The sequence below is a fragment of the Salarias fasciatus genome, chromosome 2 (genome assembly GCF_902148845.1).
Source record: "Salarias fasciatus chromosome 2, fSalaFa1.1, whole genome shotgun sequence".
Taxonomy (NCBI): Eukaryota; Metazoa; Chordata; class Actinopteri; order Blenniiformes; family Blenniidae; genus Salarias; species Salarias fasciatus.
This window is the reverse complement of record NC_043746.1, coordinates 32,846,696-32,868,891: the sequence shown is the minus strand read 5'-3', so window position 1 is coordinate 32,868,891 and position 22,196 is coordinate 32,846,696. Positions and strand designations below refer to the sequence as shown.

The window sequence follows — 22,196 nt, the reverse complement described above, 5'->3', positions numbered from 1 at the left end:
GCTCCTTAAACGTTAAAAGTCAGCTACATCAGCTTCGTCCTCAGGGCGGAGGTCAGGGCGGAGGTCAGGGTGGTGCTCTTGCCTGTGTATTTTCATGATGCAGTTCAAGCATCACATCCTTTAGTCTCTGTCGAACTTGCTCATTCCCTCAATGTTGTGAAACCCAAAACAGGGCCAGGCTTTGACTTAAACATGGATGAATAGTAAATGTATCTGTTTTGGTTTTCTACTTGCATTCCTACAGAGCTGTCAAATGCTCTCAAAACTTTTCCCTCCTCAATAAAAAACACTTTTAGAGGGTGACATGTCCAGAATGTCTCTGAAGCGCTGTGACACATGAGCACCATGGTCACAGTCCACAGTCCGACATGAGAGAAGCTCAGCAGTCATGACAGAACAGCTTCTTCAACACAACTGAACATTCAGACAGGACCTGATTCCCAGCTGAGCAGGGTCACCGTGCACCCGGACTGATTCACCGTCAGTCAACACAGTCGTCCAGTTTAACACGCCTGTTGCTCACACTGAGAAGGACCAGAGAGGAAGTCACAAATCAGCTTTCACTTGATCATCTTAACCTGGTGTCAGAGAGCAGGAGGAAGAAGCACCAGGACATACGAGGGGGGACCCAAAAATTCCCGGAATTTGATTACAACTTTTTATTTTTGACATTTCAAAATAAAACACCACCGTCGCCTTCAAAATAATCTCCATCCACATTAATGCAGCGCTCCAGCCGTGTCTCCCACTTCACCAATGTGTCGTGACTCCCGTGCGTAAAAGTGTCATTCTGGGCCGGCTGCGATTTTTCTGTCACCTCCTCCACATCTGCAAACCGCTGTCCCTTCAGCTGCTTCTTCAACTTGGGGAACAAGAAAAAGTCACTGGAGGCTTCATCTGGTGAATCAGGCGGATGGGAGAGGAGATTCATCTCATTCTTCTCCAGAAACTGCGTGAGGCGCAGCGCCGTGTCCGCTGGCGCTCTGTGGTGGTGGATCAACCGGCTCCACTCCGCCACGACGCTCTGCTTCCTCCTCACATCCTCACGGAGCGTCTGAGGACTTCCTGTAGTAGTCCTGATTTACAGTCTGACCTGGAGGGACAGACTCGCTGTGGACGAGACCCTGGACAGCCAAGAAGCAGCTCAGCATTGTTTTCACGGCTGAGCGGACCTGACGCGCCGACATCTGGCCCTTCTCAAACCCCCGGACCACTCATGGACCTGAGTCTTCCCCAGAGCATCATCCTTGTAGGCTTGCTGCAACAAGCTGAGTGTTTCTGCTGCTGTTTTTTCCCAGGAAAAAGCAGAATTTAATGTTTGTGCGCTGCTCTGGCTTTCCGGTTAATGTCGCCATTTTGGAAAAAGCGCAGACCGCGGTGGCACTCTGTTCCTATAAATAGCGCCTGACAGGCGTCAGTGTCACTCTGGGAGCTCAGCTTTTTCACAGATATGCATGAGGCTTACCTGCAGCACATCTGACGGCCAGAAGTCGAAACTCATTATTATTAGTATTTTATGACCAAATTCCGGAAACTTCTGGGTACCCCCTCGTACACAGCTCCCAAAAACTGAACTGAAACAACATGAACAGGGATACAGGATGAATGGATGAACTGGTCTGCAGTGTTAAGCATCGCTTTTCATCCTCAAAGAACATCTCAGTCTGGGAACACTGCTGAAGAGAACATCTGATTCAAGCCACAGAGTTTCAGGAGGGCCTTGCTGGGCCTGACGGGAGGAAAAGGCTCTTTAAAGGTCCTGGACCTCTCTGGGCTGTCTGCTCCACTCTCTACATTTTGCACCAACGACCGCTGCAGTCGCCATGTAAACACGTCGTTAATCAAATCTGCAGAGGATTCTGAATCGCCAGTCTCCGTCATGACCATGAACATTCCCACCCTCCTGTTGTTGAGGAGTTAGTAGTCAGGTGTGAGGATGCTTTCCTTCAACTCAACATACAGAAAACCAAGATCATGTCCACTGATTTCAGACAGAAGCTCCACAGCGTACTGTGGCACTACTCTGGATGACGAGCTAATTTTTACTCCTCGCTTTTAATCCTCGCTTAGAGAATCTCCACAATAAATGGTAAATGGACTACACTTGTATAGTGCTTTTTACCCTGCTTGACAGAGCCCAAAGCGCGTCACACGGCAATATCACATCACCCTTTCACACCATACTGGGTGGTGGTAAGCCACAGCTGCCCTGGGGCAGACTGACAGAAGCGAGGCTGCCAATCTGCGCCATCGGCCCCTCCGACCACCACCAACCATTCACTCTCACAACTTTCATACTAGGCAAGGTGGGTGAAGTGTCTTACCCAAGGACACAACGCCAGTTTTACACCTGCGGGAGCAGGGATCGAACTGCCAACCTTCCGGTTATAAGACGACCTGCTCTACCAACTGAGCTACTGTCGTCCCAATAAAGGCCGACGACGGCCGTGCTATCACCACTGGTGACTGACTGTGGGACTTCAACAAGCACACCAACGGATCCTGATGAGACAAAAATAATCAAGCAGGCTCCGGCCATCCTCTCCAACAGCTGCCATCCCTCACATGTTGGGTTCCACTTCTTACTTTCTGGCCTTCGGCTCAGAGGTTAGTTTGACTGGTTGATGTGTGAGATGGGCAGCACAGCTACTAACCAACTTCACTAGCTTTTAAAATCCGACTCCTCTTTATGTGACATTTCAAACGAAAAAGCATCAATTTAGCTTTGGTTTCTGGAAAGTTTTGTGTTTACAAGGCAACGTTCTGAAAACAATGTGTATGAGTGTGGTTCCAGGGTGTTTTTAATTTTTTGAAATTGGTTTATTCTGAATTAAATAATTCAGAATTATATTCATGAGCTTTGTGTTTACACGCTCATTTAATTTTATCCAATTCTTCTAAAGCTGCCATTACATTCGACTCGTTCATCTCCGTACGAGTTGAACCGCAGGCTGCCGTCATGGAATATTGTGTCATCACGACGAGTCATGAGCATGAACAAAGTTTTCAGGTGTTCACGTGGTCATTTTAGAGTGGAATGAGGCTGTATTTGGATTAATAGAGGAATAGAAAGTCCCATGTAAACACACAGAATGAAAAAGATGTTAGCATGCCGGGTTATGAGTTTACTGCTATCGGTAGCTTTTGGAATGAAACATGGAGAACGATACACTCTAAACATCAACAGTGGAGAACACAGACATTCACACGGACCCAACACCAACCGTCACTACAGAGACTGTCAGCTCCAAAACCACCAAGTCCAGGAGAATATGGACCGGGACCAGAACCAGGACCAAGGGGAATGTGGACCGAGACCAGGAGCAGGAGAATGTGGACAGGAAGTGATGACACTGTTTTACTGTCGGTCTACTGAGCATGTGCAGAACAACTCTTCAGCCGGACTGGAGCAGCGTCTCAGAAAAGTTGTGACGTCCCTCATTTCCACGGAAGTGGCCTCGGAGTGTTTTCAAAAAGTTGAGTCCCCCGTGTTTCCTCTGAGACGGAGTGTTTTCTTACAGTTCTGCCTCTGGAGCTGTGGTGTTCCCGGTGACTCCCAACAGTGTTGTCATGTAAACAGAAACCCAGAACACTGCCAAAGTTTCTGTTTTCATCTGAAAACGTTGCGGCCTGAAAGAATTGCTGAAGGTTGATTAAAGACACGCTGCGTACTTCAGGGACAATGCTGAAACACTAAACTATAGGTTGTGTGAGGTTTGGACAGTTTGTGAACTCGTTGAGCATCATGAAGCTACAGTCTGATTTAGTGGACTGATGAATCTCTAGTTTGCGAGCATGAACCTCCTGCGACAGTTCCTGGTACTTTCTGGTAAAGTTCCTGATCTCCGATCATAATCCGGCCCTGACACCAGGACCAGAGGAGCTGTGGGGCTTGACTGAGGGTCTGCAGGGTCTGTCCTGCTCGCCAGCTCTCACTCCAGTCCTGCTGGGAAAGAAGGGCCATTTTGTGGCAGCTCTACCACACTGTCCAAGAGCAGAGAGCAGGGCAGCGAGCTGCTCTGGAGAGGAAGAGGAGAAACCCTGAGCAGGGCCAGAAAATGGAAAAGATGAGGACGGGAGTTGAAAAGAGAGGGTGAGAGGAGGGGAGCCATGGGGCATTGATTGTCCATGTCTCTCACTGCAGTGGTAGTAAACAATCAGCCAACCTCCTTTGTCCACAGCACTAAACCACACCCCCTCCTTTTGTCATGCTCTCCCTCCCTCTCTTCCATTCTATTCCTCTCTTCCCTCCATCCCGACACTTTGCGTGCTTCTGAAAAGCCTCCGCTTCCTCTCTTTCCTGCAGTTGGTCTGTATTTGCCTCCCGATCACTGCTCTCTTTCTGTCTGTCTGCGTTTTTTTCCCTTTGTGACGCTGTGGTGCTAACGCTACCTAGCAGCTGCCGCTAACAGGCTAGCTAGTGCCGTGACTGAGGCAGGCGGAGAGACAGATGGAGGGACGATAAGGCGAGGAGCACATCCATACCTCAGCTGACAGTGATCCCGTCCGCAGCAGAGAATCAGGATCAGATCCAAAAGCTTTGCCCTTTAGCTTGAGCTGTTAGCGCGTAGCTCTCTCTCTCTCTCTCTCTCTTACTCACTCTCACACACTGGCTCATCCTCCTCTCCCTCCTCCCTCCTCACACACGCTCTGCTCCTCCCCCTCCTTTCTCACACTCTCTCACACACACACACACACACACACACACACACACACACACCAGCATTTGGTTCAGGGATACCCACAATCCCTTGCAACACACAAAGACAAGGGGGTGTGACCAATCACACACTACCTCAGTCTGCAGCCATGTTTCTTTCCTCCCTCACCGTATAATGCTCACTGACATACAAGCTGGTGGGCGGGCTACAGAAAAGGTTGCTATGACAACGCATCCCCTGTTGTACCTTTTGTATTACTACATGTAGACACACACACACACACACACACACACACACACACACGCTCATATTGCAGTACTGCAGCTGGGTTCTGGTGACCCAGTTAGAACACTAAAGCTCCATGTGCGCACGCACACTCTCTTTCACACACACATGCACACGCACACCAACACGAACTCAGGCATGCGTGCGCATGCATGCACACATGCGCGCACGCACACACACACACACACACACACACACACACACACACACACACACACACACACCATCCTGCAACCTGATTGCTTATATAAGCAGTACAGTGGAGTCCACTGGAGCACCTACATGATGAAATTGGAAGACTTCTGTATATTCTGGTTTTATCACAGCTGTTCCCAAACAGTACAGGGTTCTACTGCAGCTCCGCAGCCATCGGAGACTCCACAGCTCATTTTTAATGACTCCATATCCTCTGTGGTGACTCTGGAGCTCCTTTACCATGACTCTACATCTCCTCTGTAGTGACTACATCCTCTGTGGTGCCTTGCTAACATGTGCATGCAGAACAGATGTTTCATGGAGATGAGAGAATGTTCAAATTAACTTCAGAGAAGACTCACAAATTGCAGACAGTATATAACGACGGAGTGGATTCATGGGTTAAATTCCTCCAACTAGCAGAGGAGGGACTCCTGAGGAAACCTGAGGAGAATCTGTCCTTCAGCCACGCTGAGCTGGATCAGCTGGGTCTCATCAGTTTGGGAGGATTACCTGCTCTGCCAGGTGTCGCTACAGTCCTGTCTTTAGCCGAGCTCAGCTCGCCTCCTGTGTGTGGAATCATTTCCTCTGTAAATCTGGATTAATGCCTCTTTGAAAGTCCAAACACAAAGAAAGGTTTCCATTTGATCAGCTCGGGACGTGAACGGGTGGTGGAGGAACATCAACCAATAGGATCAATTCTTCCTTCAACCTCTGTTTACCTCTGTTCATCTCCCAAAACCAGCTTCAGCTGAGAAATGTTGCTTTTTAATACCACACCATGTCAACATGCAGGAAGCAGGAAAACACCGTAACCAGTGACCAAACTAAACTAACACGAACACACCGACTTCCTGTCTGCACTGATCTCGGCTAATATTGACAAGCATCACAAGATTTACTTTAAAAGTGTTAGATTACAGTCAGTAAAACAGAAGTTTAAATGGTCAACGGTCGTCTCAATCAAAAGGTTTACTTGGAGATGCACTGATGAGTCAGCAGAACTGAAGGATGGACATATTCTTTACAACCTTTCAGTATAAAATTGCCTCTCTCAGACAAGGCTGTCTTACATGTTTTGAACATTTGTTTTGAGTCAAACAGTCAAAGATGACTCTTCGTTCTTCAGTAATGATAACTACCGTTGGTGAAAGACTTTAAAGAATGTACATGGATGTTTCTATGCAGTAAATACATGTTGTAAACCATTCTTGCCCTTTATTATTCGTCCATTCATCAGAGTAAATAGCATTTAATGTGTTGATGGTATGTTTTAAATCTGTTGCTGTGCATGGTGGATATTTCACTGAAGAGATAACATGAATCAAATCAAAATCGAACAGAGATCGGCCAGAAAAATGACAATCACATCTTTTCCTAAAACCGTTCAGCCCTCCTGGAATGCCTTCTCACACTTCCTGTAACCATCTTGACATGAAGATCGAGGGATGATGGCTCGCCGTTCAGGTAATGTTAGTTGTAGTTCATTTATTACTATTTAGAGTTGTCAAGAGTTTTCGCAGTGTTTTATTTGTTTATTTCAGTTAAATTCTCTGCTGTCCATTCAGCCCCTCTCAGAAGAGGGGTGCCCCAGGGAACGGAACTGGGACCCGTTGGTTTGACCCACGTCGTCAAGGCAGACCGGGTGGTCAGACGTCTTGCTCTGGGTAAAGTTTATCTGAAGCAGAAGGAAATGTGAGGCCGGCGGCTGAGCCAGAAAGGCTCTGAGGACTTCTGGGTGGATTCCAGCACCCCTCGGTGGGAGAGTCAGTCTGGACGCCGCGCTGCTCGGAAAGCCAGGCCATTGTCCCACGCCACAAAAGACTTATAGAAGTCCTCTTGGGGGGTTGAAAGGACGACAGAAGTGAGTGTGTGGTGCATTTCAACATCCTGCAGCCCTATTCTTCTTTTCTGGGAGTGAAAAGTGACCCAGTGAGGCCCGAGCTGACTGACTCGGCCCAGAGTTTAGAGACCCAGCCTGCTGCTGGCCGGGTCCACCGTGGTTATCACACCGGCTCACCACAAACACCAGAGCAGTCCCAGACATGCAGAGGAGAGCTGGCAGAGTCTGACCAGCTCCTACATCCACTGTCAGTGCAACAGCAACAACGAAGAGCAGCGTTTACATGGTCACTCACTGATCAGGTGATCAGATTGACTGGTTTACATTGAACGCTGCCAACGTCACAGACATGAGCACAAAGCTCCAAATGCAGGAAACAACCCGATGCGCTGTTTACATGGGCTAAGATCGGATCAAACCCCGGATTAAACCTCTGATATGATGGAGGTGTTAACCAGCAAGCATCAGACTGAAGCATTTATCTGGCGCTGATTTAATCGGTTTAATTATGGTCCAGGTAACCACGGCTGCTGTCATACTCACACTGCCACGCCTCAAGCGTCACACTCATTTCACTTCTGGATCAGTGAATTAACGGCACAACAAGCGACATAGCAACTCCAAAAAAATACAAGTGAATCCAGTGAATTATTTATGCATAAAGTTCTTTCTCTAGCAAATGCTTTATGGATACATTGATTTCTTTTTCTTTTCTTTTTTTTTTTTAAATAAGAGTGATAAGAAGAGTGAGAGGTCCGACCTCCTCTGTGTTTTCCTTCAGAATAATCCAATAAAAAATGATAAATCCAGGTTTTATTTTGAAAATGATTAGTGTAATGTTTGGGAAACTTCCTGTCCGGGCGGCTCCTCTGTGTGAGAACGGAGCTGAGCGTGGAGTCACTGCAGGATCAAACATGATCACTGTGTCAAATTACGAGTCTGGAGGTGCACTGGGACTCTACAAAGCTGGCCGAGGTCACCTGGAGGTCATCCACCAGCTCCTCTCTGCAGATGTTCCTCTCTTGTCTCGGTGAAAGTGCTTGGGAAGTTGAGGTGGAGGATTTTGGAAATATGGAGGAGGACGTGGACGTGGAGGAGAGGCTGAGCGGACCGTGATGAAATATTGGTGAAACTGATGAGTTTTTGGACGATTAAAGCCGTTTTGGGAGCGGCTATATATGCCCAATTGGCTAACAGTATATGGATGTGCGATTTTGTATCTAACTTTCTCCCAAAGCACCGTTTGGATCAGAAAAGCCTTCTGGGTGAGGAGATTGTTGTACTTCATTCTATAAACAACGTGAAAACTGTTTAAACCGAACTTTTCCTTTAAGTTGTCCATTAAGAGCCAAAAGTCAGTTTTACAAGTTCCTGGTTGATTCCAGTTTTTTTTAAATGGAAAGTTTCTAACTTTTTGGAATTTTCAGAAATTTGTAACCCCATCTCCGACTGCAACACTTGGTGAGCTCCCTCCACCCCGGCTGGTGGGCAGGGCTCTGGAGCAGCAGGACTCCACCTGATTGGTCAAATGTGCTGAGAGGCACATCATGACTGTACAGTGAATAGAGACTTCCCTTTTTACAGTTTCATCTTCTCACATATGGAAGTTGTGCATGTAGTACTTCTACTAAAACTGCTAAAAACACAACGGTAATCTGTTAAAACCTGATGTTGATTTCTGTTTCGGTTCTTCAGCAGGAGCTGGCTTGGGCCAGTTTGACATGTTTATCTGCTTCAGCCAATGTTTCAGAGGATGCTCAGGATTTCAGTAGGTTTTATATAAAGGTTTTATCTCTGTGGTTTAAGTTCCAAATATCAAATGACCATGTTCATCAAATTACAAAGCCTTCACTCTGTAAAGACAACATATATTACACAGCTACAGTCAATCTCACAGCACGTCCAGCTGAAACAAGTTCCCACTGCGATGCTTCCAACACAAACATAATCTGCTCCAACTACAACATCCATACCAACATCTGTCCATCGCTGAACAGGTTCAGTCTGCCACAGCTCCATCAAATCAACCACACGTCATCTCAGCTTGGACAATGCTGTGCTTCCCCAAATCCTTTTCATGTTTGACATGATATCTGGCCTTTCATTCAGTGACAGCGTTCATGTGTTCATGTTCATCCACATCACCGCCATCATGACTGGAGCTGGTTGTGAATTAGACAATAGTTTGTGGATAACTGGAGAAACCCAGGAAGAGGGCTTGTAAACTGAGTCCACTGGACATCAAAGAACTTGAGAAGCAAAACAGGCAGAACCTGCATCAAGATCTTTGGAATGAACTCAATAAACCAAACAATAAAATGAACAATATCTCACAAAAACAAATGGGCCATTTCCCCCTACCCGACCCTACTCTACTCTAACCTACCTACCCGGCCCTACTCTTCTCTATACTACCTACTCTAGCCTACCCTATTCTATCCTACTCGACCCTACTCTACTCTATACTACCTACTCTACTCTACACGACCCTGCTATACTCTGCCGTACACTACATAATCTATTCCACTCTACCGTACCTATGCTACTCTACTCTACCTACTCTAGTCTATCCTACCCTACAGTACAGTACTCTACTCCACCCATCTTCTGAGTGTTTACATTGGCCGACTTTGCAGTTTCTGGGGTAAATTTTCAGGACCTACTCATCCTGGGTTCTAACCAAGCTAAGTAGGGCCCAAAATGGGATGTCAAACAGAATACTGATCAATGTTTGGTGAAAATCACTGACCAATGGACGACAGCCAACAAAATATGCTAAAATGACAAACAACAAAAATAAAAATGACAGCCTTGTGTCCTCCATGTTGCTTGTTTATTTCCCCCTTTCTTCTAACACTGAGCAGTAGAGTAGAGTAGAGTAGAGTAGAGTAGAGTAGAGTAGAGTAGAGTAGAGTAGAGTAGTGCAATGTAGAGTAGAGTAGAGTAGAGTAGAGTAGAGTAGAGTAGAGTAGTGCAATGTAGAGCAGAGTAGAATAGGGTAGGGTAGACCGCTGTGACACAGCTCTACATGAACTGGCAGTCTACCTGAGTGAACCAGGCCTGACAGGTGATACAGAGAGACAAAAGAGCAGTTTTTTTAACTTAAAACTTCTGCCCACAGCTGCATCCTCTCCACCTGCTAAGAGGATCTTTGGTGCTGAAGGAAAGATATTCTGGCCAGAAAGATTCACCTCAACGATAAGACCTCTAAGGAACTTATGTTGATTAGATTCAGCAACGATAGCATACAAATTAAAGGTTGTATAGAAGATCTTTATTACTAACAAAAATGAAATGAATCTAAAAAATGGCATTACTAAGCTGTAGCAGCCTTGTTTTTATTGTGATCAAAAAAAAGAAAATAAACATTAATCAACTCTGGAGGTTGTAAAACCAACATTACTTTAGCCAGTCAATAACGAGGTAGCCTCGTTATCTATTGGTTTTCTAACGTGTCAATCAACCTCTCTACATTTGTAGCGTGGCTGTCATGCTCCTACGCCCTTTCCATCCCCCCTCCCCCCGCTCCACCCCGCTCCCCCCATGCTAGGCTCTGCTGCTGTGTCAACACCTTTTCACCTGTAGACTTGAGACAACTGCCACAAACAATGTATGTTTTAATCTTAAAACAAGACTTGTATGAAAAAGTCCGGAGAGTGGGGGGGGAGGGGGGGGGGGGTTGTTGTTTACACCTGCTGGCTGCAGCCACACAGATCAGCTGTGAGCTCCAGCGTCTGCTCCAGTCCTGCAGCTCCACACAAACCTCCCCGTCCTCCTCTGATCCACCGAGACCAGGGACGGCTCAGGGACAGGATTTGGCGCAAGTGCAGGATTTTACTCAGATTCGCTGTTTTGTGTTGTTCAAAAGGACACATTGGTAGCTATGTGTTAGCGCTGTGATGCTAAGTTGCTACATGCTACTTTCTGCGTAAGGAGGAGGCGGTCCTCCGGAGAGAGCAGGGGAGGAGGGGTGTGGGTCATGCATGAGCAGGATTTCAAAAAGGACTAACTGTCACTGGATTTCTCTCTCCATGGAAAATCCTCTATACAACCTTTAAAAGAATACTCCGAAGATTTTGGGCCCACGCCCCATCCCAAAGTGAGATAAGCTCATAAATACCTTTTTTGTGTCCGTTTGTCCAGTGCCTGGCTAACAGCTGTTAGCATCGTAGTTAGCTTAGCTCAACTATGGCAGGTGAAGAGGAGACAGAGCCAGACTGAGAAAGTGGACAAAGTACTCCTTCCAGTGGTCCAGGGGACGGCGTATTAGCATGTGAAGTAAATCTGAATGGTTATAAAACATTTTAAAAGACGTGTTTTCTTTTCAATCCCTTAAAATAGCATTTTGATACACACAGACCTGCACAAGCATAGTGCGCTGCGGAAGGATATACCAGGCGCACAGCGGCTGAGTCTATGCTTCTACTGCTGTGCTCTGGTATATCCTTCCGCGGAGCCCTGCGCATGCTCAGGTCTGTGTGGATCAAAAGATTTTAAGGGATTGAAAAGAAAACACGTCTTTTAAAATGCTTTATAACCATTCGGATTTACTTCGCGTGCTAATACGCCGTCCCCTGGACCACTGGAAGGAGGATTTTGTCCACTTTCTCAGTCTGGCTCTGTCTCCTCTTCACCTGCTGTAGTTGAGCTAAGCTAACTACGACACCAACAGCTGGGAGCCAGGCACTGGACGAACGGACACAAAAAAAGGTATTTATGAGCTTGTCTCACTTGTAAATGATAGGGATAGGGCGTGGGTCCAAAATCTTCAGAGTATTCCTTTAAGAACTGTAATAAATGACTATTGCCTTTACCACCATTTTGTTTCAGAAGTTAATTTTCAAATGAAAAGAGTCTGTGTTCACTCTGTTTTCACCATATTAACCAAAACTTTGCTCAGAAAGACTAATTCTCCCTCTTACTAGGCTATAAGGAATTTCTCTGAATGTTAATTAATTTAGACTTTCTGTAATTCCAATAGAAATCCTAATGTAACATCCAGTGGGGTGGAGTCCATTCAGTCAAATTCCAATTCTTCAAATGAATAGAAATTCCAAATTGGGAATTTTTCAGAAGCTTGGCAGTAGCGAGTTTCCTCGAGGGTCTGCAGGGCTTCACAGAGGGTCCTAGAGGAGTCTCAAAGTCCTGAAATCCGCTCTGGATTCATATTCCAAGAGAAAGAAAACCAATCATCCATCGCTCCACCTGCTCTCCGTCCCCCTCCATCAGGACACAACCTGGTGCCGTTTTCAGCATGAGGTGGAGAAATGAGACGGTCATTGTGAGGGGAGTGCAGGAGATGGAGGAATCCCCTCCTCTTCCTCCATCCAGAAGCATTCCTGTAGGACTACAGTGAGAACGAGAGCAGAGCAGCCGAGACGAAGAGAGAACCCCGTCAAACCCCGAGCTTCATCCACAGCTCCTCTTCCTCCGTCTGCCTGCAGACTACAGCCTGCTCTTACACTGCTGCTTCAGTCACCGGAGTGGGGGGGGGGAAGAGACCCTTCTCTACAAGAACTCCACTTTGTTGGTAGCGCTGGCTTTACTGCCCCCTGCTGGTCCAAACGCAGACCAACACAGCCTCTGTCAGGAGCAGTGTCACTGAGCAGCAGCTGAATGCTTCCTCTGCTCAATACGAACATCTGTGTGTGTGTGTGTGTGTGTGTGTGTGTGTGTGTGTGTGTGTGTGTGTGTGTGTGTGTGTGTGTGTGTGTGTGTCAGAGCCGTCCATTAAATACGAAAGCCATATGACAGGATCAGGGTCACTCCCAGCACAAACACCAAATACTCAGTTATTCATTTTCTTTAATGGCTCTGTTAGTGCTGAAGCTCGTCCCAGGCCACCAACCCTAACACACCCATACCAACATTTACAAACAACCAATAACCTCAAACAAATGGTTTGAGGTTATTGGAGGGACAGTGGGAGGAAGCCAGAGTATCTGCAGAAAACTCATGTATGAACAGGGGGTCGGGTCGTCATGCGTTTCCTCAGACTAAGGCTGAGGACAGTAGTGAAAGACCTGTACTCAACCCGGACCACTTCTGGGTTCTCCGCTGTTGAGGTTCCAGGCACTCCTGTAAGGGTTCCACAGGGAGGAGCTCCACCACTGCCTTCTGCTGATTGGTAACGAGCGTCACACTAGACAAACCGCCATGTTTAAACAGTTCATCAGCTGGAGAAACTCTAGCCTGTTGTCTGCATGAGCTGCTTGACACATGGGGATGGTGACCAGAGGGTACCACATGGTGACCAGAGGGTACCGCATGGTGACCAGAGGGTACCACATGGTGACCAGAGGGTACCGCATGGTAACCAGAGGGTACCGTATGGTGACTGCATGGTGACCAGAGGGTACTGCATGGTGACTGCATGGTGACCAGAGGGTACCACATGGTAACCAGAGGGTACCGTATGGTGACTGCATGGTGACCAGAGGGTACTGCATGGTGACCAGAGGGTACCGCATGGTGACCAGAGGGTACCACATGGTGACCCAAGGGTACCACATGGTGACCAGAGGGTACTGCATGGTAACCAGAGGGTACCGTATGGTGACTGCATGGTGACCAGAGGGTACTGCATGGTGATCAGAGGGTACCGCATGGTGACCAGAGGGTACTGCATGGTGACCAGAGGGTACTGCATGGTGACCAGAGGGTACTGCATGGTAACCAGAGGGTACCGTATAGTGACTGCATGGTGACCAGAGGGTACTGCATGGTGACTGCAGGGTGACCAGAAGGTACTGCATGGTAACCAGAGGGTACGGCATGGTGACCAGAGGGTACTGCATGGTGACCAGAGGGTACGGCATGGTGACCAGAGGGTACTGCATGGTGACCAGAAGGTACCGCATGGTGACCAGAGGGTACTGCATGGTGACCAGAGGGTACCGCATGGTAACCAGAGGGTACTGCATGGTGACCAGAGGGTACCGAATGGTAAACAGAGGGTACTGCATGGTGACCAGAAGGTACCGCATGGTAAACAGAGGGTACTGCATGGTGACCAGAAGGTACCGCATGGTAAAGAGAGGGTACTGCATGGTGACCAGAAGGTACCGCATTGTGACCAGAGGGTACTGCATGGTGACTGCATGGTGACCAGAGGGTACTGCATGGTGACTGCATGGTGACCAGAGGGTACTGCATGGTAACCAGAGGGTACGGCATGTGACCAGAGGGTACGGCATGTGACCAGAGGGTACCGCATGGTGACCAGAGGGTACTGCATGGTGACTGCATGGTGACCAGAAGGTACTGCATGGTAACCAGAGGGTATGGCATGGTGACCAGAAGGTACCGCATGGTGACTAGAGGGTACTGCATGGTGACCAGAAGGTACCGCATGGTGACCAGAGGGTACTGCATGGTGACCAGAGGGTACCGCATGGTAACCAGAGGGTACTGCATGGTGACCAGAAGGTACCGCATGGTAAACAGAGGGTACTGCATGGTGACCAGAAGGTACCGCATGGTAAACAGAGGGTACTGCATGGTGACCAGAAGGTACCGCATGGTGACCAGAGAGTACTGCATGGTGACTGCATGGTGACCAGAGGGTACTGCATGGTGACTGCATGGTGACCAGAGGGTACTGCATGGTGACTGCATGGTGACCAGAGGGTACTGCATGGTAACCAGAGGGTATGGCATGGTGACCAGAAGGTACCGCATGGTGACTAGAGGGTACTGCATGGTGACCAGAAGGTACCGCATGGTGACCAGAGGGTACTGCATGGTGACCAGAGGGTACCGCATGGTAACCAGAGGGTACTGCATGGTGACCAGAAGGTACCGCATGGTAAACAGAGGGTACTGCATGGTGACCAGAAGGTACCGCATGGTAAACAGAGGGTACTGCATGGTGACCAGAAGGTACCGCATGGTGACCAGAGAGTACTGCATAGTGACTGCATGGTGACCAGAGGGTACTGCATGGTGACTGCATGGTGACCAGAGGGTACTGCATGGTGACTGCATGGTGACCAGAGGGTACTGCATGGTGACCAGAAGGTACCGCATGGTAAACAGAGGGTACTGCATGGTGACCAGAAGGTACCGCATGGTGACCAGAGAGTACTGCATGGTGACTGCATGGTGACCAGAGGGTACTGCATGGTGACTGCATGGTGACCAGAGGGTACTGCATGGTGACTGCATGGTGACCAGAGGGTACTGCATGGTAACCAGAGGGTATGGCATGGTGACCAGAAGGTACCGCATGGTGACTAGAGGGTACTGCATGGTGACCAGAAGGTACCGCATGGTGACCAGAGGGTACCGCATGGTAACCAGAGGGTACTGCATGGTGACCAGAAGGTACCGCATGGTAAACAGAGGGTACTGCATGGTGACCAGAAGGTACCGCATGGTGACCAGAGAGTACTGCATGGTGACTGCATGGTGACCAGAGGGTACTGCATGGTGAACATGCAGAGGGGCCCCTCTGATTGGTCAGACTATTCTTGGAACTTTAAATATCCTTCAATGGAAACTTGGATTCGCTTCCTCAAGCTAAGAACACATAAAGGACCCGATTGGTCAGTCATGAGTCACCCCTGTCCAATCAATAGGCGCCCTTGTGGCCATGATGATTTGTTTACCTGCATCACTGTCAGCCACCAGGTTGAGGCGGAATATGAGCAAGCTAACGTTGGTGCAGCCAGCTAGCTGTTAAAACTGCGCTCATCTCCGTGGCAGGATGGAGCAGCGGAGTTATTGAAAGTTAAAAATACTTCATTAATCCCACAAAGGGCTGCCACAAACGATTATTTTGGTAGTCGATTAATCACCGATTATTTTTTCGATTAGTCGACTAATATATAAATTAAAGTAAAACATAGTTTATCGCACCACCATGAAGTTGCTCTTATATAACCACAATTAGATTTCAGTTTTTAAGTGTTTAAGGTATATACTAACTAAAAATAAAGACAATTCAGATGATAGTTCATTAAACCTTTATTGAAATATACAGTTGTTTAACTGTGTACCATAAAGTGCAAATACTTGAGTAAAATAAGGAAAAGGCACTTGCCTAAACAACACAAAAATTAATCCTTAATGTTAATTTTTTTTCTTAATTTGTGTTTGGCATCAAGCAACCAAGGAATTATTGAAGTTTTCGTCTCACTGACTCAAAACAAAAGTGCATTTTGTGTTCAGTGCTCAACTGTATACAACTTTATTACACTCTGACTCTACATAATCCCAAACTACACAGGGCTCTGGTTCACAGCCAGGACAGTCAGCATTTCTACATGTGTTGGAGACAGGCTGCTCTCTTTTGAGAGCAGATGTTCTGCTGTGGAGAAAACCCGCTCTGATGGGGTGAAGCTGTGAAACACAACGTTAGAAAACATTAGTGCGACATCACTTCTTATTAAAACACATCACTGTTACAACGTTGCAGAAAACATGAAATGTGTGCTAAAGGCAGCTAATGAATCAAATCGTCACCGCTAATGTTAACACTGACAGTTATAAGTAAACAGCAAGTTAGCCCTCTATGCTAATATTATTAGCTTACCGAGACGACGGTCAATCAACGTTGTCACGAGCCACGACGTGCTTCTGTTTCGGCTGCTCATGCATCGCAGTTGTGCTGCCGTGGAAGGCAGGTTCTGTCCTGCAGATAGCTGCATTGCACTTTTCTCTGAGGTTTTCTTGTCATTCTCCCACACTTTGGAGCTCCACTGCTGCTGGGTGGCCATGACACCAGTCTGGTGTCGTCACGACTGACACAACTGCGCATGTGTGTCAAATACAGAAAGGCAGACGCGACGGTGGAAGGTGCCGTGGCAGTTTCGAGACAAAAACAATTGGGAAAAAAAAAAAAAAAAAAACGACTCGTCGACTATTAAATTATTCGTCGATGATTTTAATAGTCGACATAATCGTGATTAATTGACCAGTCATGGCAGCCCTACCCACAAGGGGTGATTTTATTAGATATTCTGTAAGGGCATTATTTTATTTTTTATTCTTTTACTTTTTAATCTGTCCTGAATGTGTGCTGCTAGTGCTTTATGACATGTTTGAGGTTTGCTTTATAATTATTTTCACTAGGGCTGTCATGATATCAAATTTTGTCTTCACGATTATCATAGGCAAAAAATATCACGATAACGATATTATCACGATATCAACAAAAATTTAACTAATAATGGTACAAACATTCAGATTCATCTTCAATTTTATTTTTGTTTGTTTTCTCTCTTTTCCCAGATGAATTATATTCAGAATATCTGTCAAATTAGGTGTTAAAACAATATGAGAACAGTAACTGTACAACTGCATACCAAAAGTGTAGTTACACTCAACTAATTAAAATCTGATGAACTGATTAATAGAGGATCCACAGCAGAGGCGTAATCTACGTAGGGTTGGTGGGTTATGAAAACCCTCGGGCCCTGTTGGGGTGAAATCCTGTACCACCACCACACTGCAGAGAATTTTTGTTTGTTTGTTTGTTTAAATCCAAGGCGGAATGAGCAGCAGCTGCTTCTCTCCAGCCAGAGGCGCCGCTACTGGCTCGGGCCCCGAGCTGAAGGGGGTCCTGAGGAACGGCTGACATCAGTCAATTTCAATGACAAATTTAAGGCGCTACGCTAGACGCTGCAACGACAAAGTGTCGAAAATCCCCTGCATGAGGCCCTTTTCCGAGTACTCACCGGTTAGTTGCTAGTAGGGGGCCCCGACAGACGGCGGATATCAGCGACACAACTTGAAATCCCCCAAACACATTACAATGATACGTCTGGAACCTACCTAATGGGGCCCCAGTACGACCCGGCTTGCATCAACGTGCAGTCAGTGTTGCTAAACACACTTTTTTCGGGTTAGGATAGCGTCTCGCTGTCGTTGTCGGCCACCGCCGACATGTTTAGTTCACTCGTGACGCTCGCTAACTGGGAGCCACGCTAGCTAGGAGCCGTGCCGCTACCGCTGCTCTGCTGTGTTTACATGTGAGGAGAGGGGGAGAGGGAGGGGGCTGCAGGAGGGAGACGAAGCAGGGCGGAAGAACAGGAGCGGATTTTGAAAATACACTTCAACACGTTTCAAGTGGCACTAGATCCTCTTTACGATATTATCATGTGCGCATTTTGAACACGATTTTGAAATTTCATTTTTTTAATACCACGATTATCGTCAATACCGGTTTACCGCGACAGCCCTAATTTTCACGCTAGGTTTTTCTGCACTGCACCGCAAATCCACACTGACTGAAACTTGCGTACATGATGTCATACTTGTTGTGAGATTTCATCTTTCCGAACGATCACGATCTGACAAATGCCGATCCCGTCTTTCATATGGACGTATGATGGGCGTACGCCCTTATACCGCTGTACGACCGTTTGATAAATGAGGGCCACTGTATTTCTCACGCTGAAAAAAATACCGGTAAATGTGTCTGGTGCGCCGCTGCTATGAAACCAGGAGGAATCAGTCTGCAAGCCTGTCACTTACCTGTCAATCAAAAAAGGAAAGGGGTGGGGCTACAATAGCGCAACAACCAATGAAAAAAAAGCATTGTTATCACATGAGTCTGCTGGAGAGAGAGCGGCTTGCGGCCGATTTGACTGTATCCATGAATGAATGCCATTGATGTCTTTGTTTGTTTGTTTATTTATCTATTTAATTTGAAATGCAATGTTGCAATATTAAGTTATATCAAGCTTTGTTTGTTCCATCTTGTTTGAGCTTCTTTGGGTCCAGTTTTTCAATAAATATCTCTGTTGGCCCGCAACACTGTCTCAGTTTAAAATGCTGGCCCACCGTGTGTTTGAGCTTGACACCCCTGGTCTAAAGGATCGACCTGAGCCACACATCGGCATGTTTGTCTCCACTGAACCTGGAGTTAGCCATAATGAACCTGCACCACGCCTCCACTACTTTAAGGACATTTAATTTTCAACAACATTGCATCGTTCTGCAGCAAGATCTCGGTTCAGGAGCAGCTGATCTCCTGAGGAAATAGCCAGGTAATCTAGAGGACTGATTCCCTACCCGGGGTCCTGGTTTGATTTAACCCTTTAAGCTCGGGGCCATTTTCGCCTAAAAGTTCAACTAAGTACGTACCCAAAGTAAACTGAATGCTGTTCTTGAACTGTTTGGAGTACATGCATGGTTGAGGTCTCATTTGAAAGCTGACAACCTGTATTTTCACCCAGTGCAGTCAGAATTACTCTAGGTGCTACTGCCACAGATTTATTTATGTTGCAGCACACTGAATTAGGATGAATTTCATTCTCGCCTGAATTTTTGCCCTCATAAAACACCTGGAAATAAGTGTAGAAGCACTGAAATAGCTTGAAAACACAATTTTGCTAAAGCCTGGGGTCTTACATAGTTCAGGTCAAAATGTCAGAGCAGTAATACAAGAAATGAGTGTTTCACACATGTATTTGTACTGCTATGCCCCGGCGGGGTCAGTTTTGGACATCCTCTGTATACCCCCTGGATGCCCTCTGTACAATGGTATATGTTGGTTTTTGGCCCGTTTTTACATTATTTTCACTCCAAAAACTCATAAAGTACTCAAAGAATCACTTCAGATAGGCTTCAGTGTGGGATAAGGCACTCAGACTGAGAGGAGCAGGGATAGACAGCAGTTGCATCCCTCAGCAGATATCTGAGAAGTCACAAAACCCCGCTAGCGGGCCAGCCAGCCATTCAGAAAGCTCATTGGCTACCAGCCCTGTCAGTCAAACGTTTCTACCGACGTGATTGGCTCAGAATTCGTTGATGACGACCGATGACGTGGGTCCATCAGTCTCGGCAGCGGTTGGCTGGTTAGCCATCGGAGGGAGGGATAAGTCACTTGATTGGTTTAAACATGACAAATAAGCAACGGAAACCGATCAGTCGCCATATTGGATATCCTCAGCACGAGTGAGAGAGGTCTGGATGTTTTTATCTGATAAAAATATGGATTATTATCGGACGCGCACGCGGAGAGACGTGCCGCGTGCGCGCGTGGTGGCGCGTCTAATTCTGGATTATTTGCTTATTTCAAGACATGTTTTGGACAAAAGGCTATACTTTCTAGCTTTGCCTGGATGCATACGCTTGGACTGTGGCAGTTTTTGCTGGATTGTCTGGATTATGGATCGTCTGTGATCAGTTATGAGCCTCCAAAGGTGAGTTGCGCTGTTTACTTAATTTGCTGTATGTTGGACAAATGTGTTTATATTACCCGCTGTGGTAATCACATCTGAAAGTGGTTTATACCAGCGGATTCATGAGAATATCAGCTTTCTAACGGTACATAGTACGTCTGTGGAATTTGCAAAATGCATCTGGATATTTGATAAATGCATCGGGAGAAGTTGACTGAGCTTAAGGGGTTAAAGGCAGGGGTGTCAAACACAAGGCCTGTGGCCAAAACTTCCATTCAATATTGGCATATATTAATGAAGCTTGAACGAGAACGCTCTGACGTAGACTCATCACACAGGTGTGAATGTGTGCATCAAGTGTGAATTCAAGGCCAAGGCAAAATATGGAAACAAAAGCAGAATACAACCTCAATACACTATCCAGCAACATCCCCAACACTGAGCTAGATTGAACTTTCACATGTCTCAATGCCAAACTGGACACAAGAGAAACTCAGGTCCCTCAACAGGGCAGAGGAGGGCTCATGTTGGGACTCCCAACTTGAGGTGCACCACCTTCAACACCACCATGACCAGCAGGCTGCTGCTCCTTTCTCGATTAACTTGCTACAGCTTTAAAAAGGTCTGCATTTTTATACTTTATCCCATTCACTCTTGTCATTATATCCATGTCTTCTCAGGCTCCAGCTGAAGTTCAACGTTTGCTGTGGGCGGCCATCTTGGAATATGTCCATCATGGCAACAGGGCAAGAGAACAAGCAGAGGGACTGGATTAATTTAAAGCAGAATGAAGGTTTACATGATTGAGGAATTACCCACCTATCTATCACATCCATCTGTCCACAAATCACACATCGATCCATCCATAAAACTCAGAATACCAAGCAGTCCAATCCATCACGATGTTCATCCATCATCCATGATATCCATCTTTCATTCATAACATCTATCCATCATGCATAGCATCCATCCACATCGACATGTCTATCTGCCATCCATGACATCCATCCGTAATTCATGACGTTTATCCATCATCCATGATGTCCATCCATCCACAGCATCAACGTAAATTCTCTCAATGACTTTTTAAGTGGTGTCTAGTCCAAGTATGCTCTGTTCTGTTTTGTTTTTTTTACTGATAGGTCTTCAAATAGTTTTAGATATTTTATTTTTTACAATGATCAATAATTAATTGAATCCATTGTGAGGATTGTAATTATATTATAATCATAATAACCATATAACCATATCTGACATAAGATTTTTTTTCATTTCAAACTGGCTTTGGTAGATACATTAATAATAAGTTTTCCCCCTATTATTTTTCTTTATTCTTTGTGTTTCCCTTTAAAATAGAAATGGAAAAAACTGTCAAAAATCTGAATTTTTTTTTCCTGGTAAACTGTCTAGTTACTACCTGGCATCAGTACTGTCACAAGTGTGTGTGCGTGTGTGTGTGTGTGTGTGTGTGTGTGTGTGTGCAGGTGTGACTGAGGAGAAAAGCAGCACAGAGCGGACTATTTTTCCAAATAAGACAAATTTAAGCCAAGAAGTACCACACACACACACACACACACACACACACACACACACACACACACACACACACACACACACACACACACACACAGAGTGTGTGGTCTTCCTCTCATGAGTTGTGATAAAGTCAGTGCTCCCAGAGGGTCAGTCCAGGCCTGCTGGACTGAGCTCCAGTCTGAACTGGGCTGACCTTCATGCTTCAGGACCATTTGACTACAAAGCTGAGTGTCTGGAGGAGGTGTGTCCAACCTGTGGCCCGTGGGCCAGCTGGAGCCATGCTTTTCTCTAAATTAAGCATCATTCAGCTGCATTCCATTGATCCTGTGATGGAGACATGGTAACCACTTTGGAATGAGCATAGTTTATGTATCTGGGGTGCTAAAGTACATTATACACTGAAACAGATGCAAAGCTCAATACACTTGTTTTGCCTTATGAATGAATCAGGGTTGACATTAACTAGGTGTGTGTCGGCATTAAGGGATAGAGGTGTATAAACTGGGATACTTTCATTGGTGGATTCCCATATTCTGCACCGTTTCT

At 46.4% G+C, this 22,196-nt stretch overlaps 1 protein-coding gene across 3 annotated transcripts in view; it reads right to left on the bottom strand.

Moving 5' to 3' along the window:
• LOC115399662 (storkhead-box protein 2-like) overlaps positions 1 to 22,196 on the bottom strand; it is a 36,769-nt gene that overhangs the window by 13,223 nt on the left and 1,350 nt on the right. The window contains exon 1 of one of the 3 annotated variants that reach the window (XM_030107195.1): positions 4,486 to 4,622. The exons of the other annotated variants lie outside the window; for them this stretch is intronic. The gene's annotated coding sequence lies outside the window, so the exon portion shown is untranslated. Of the gene's footprint in view, positions 1 to 4,485; positions 4,623 to 22,196 lie in introns of those variants that run through there. 3 annotated transcript variants of the gene reach the window in all.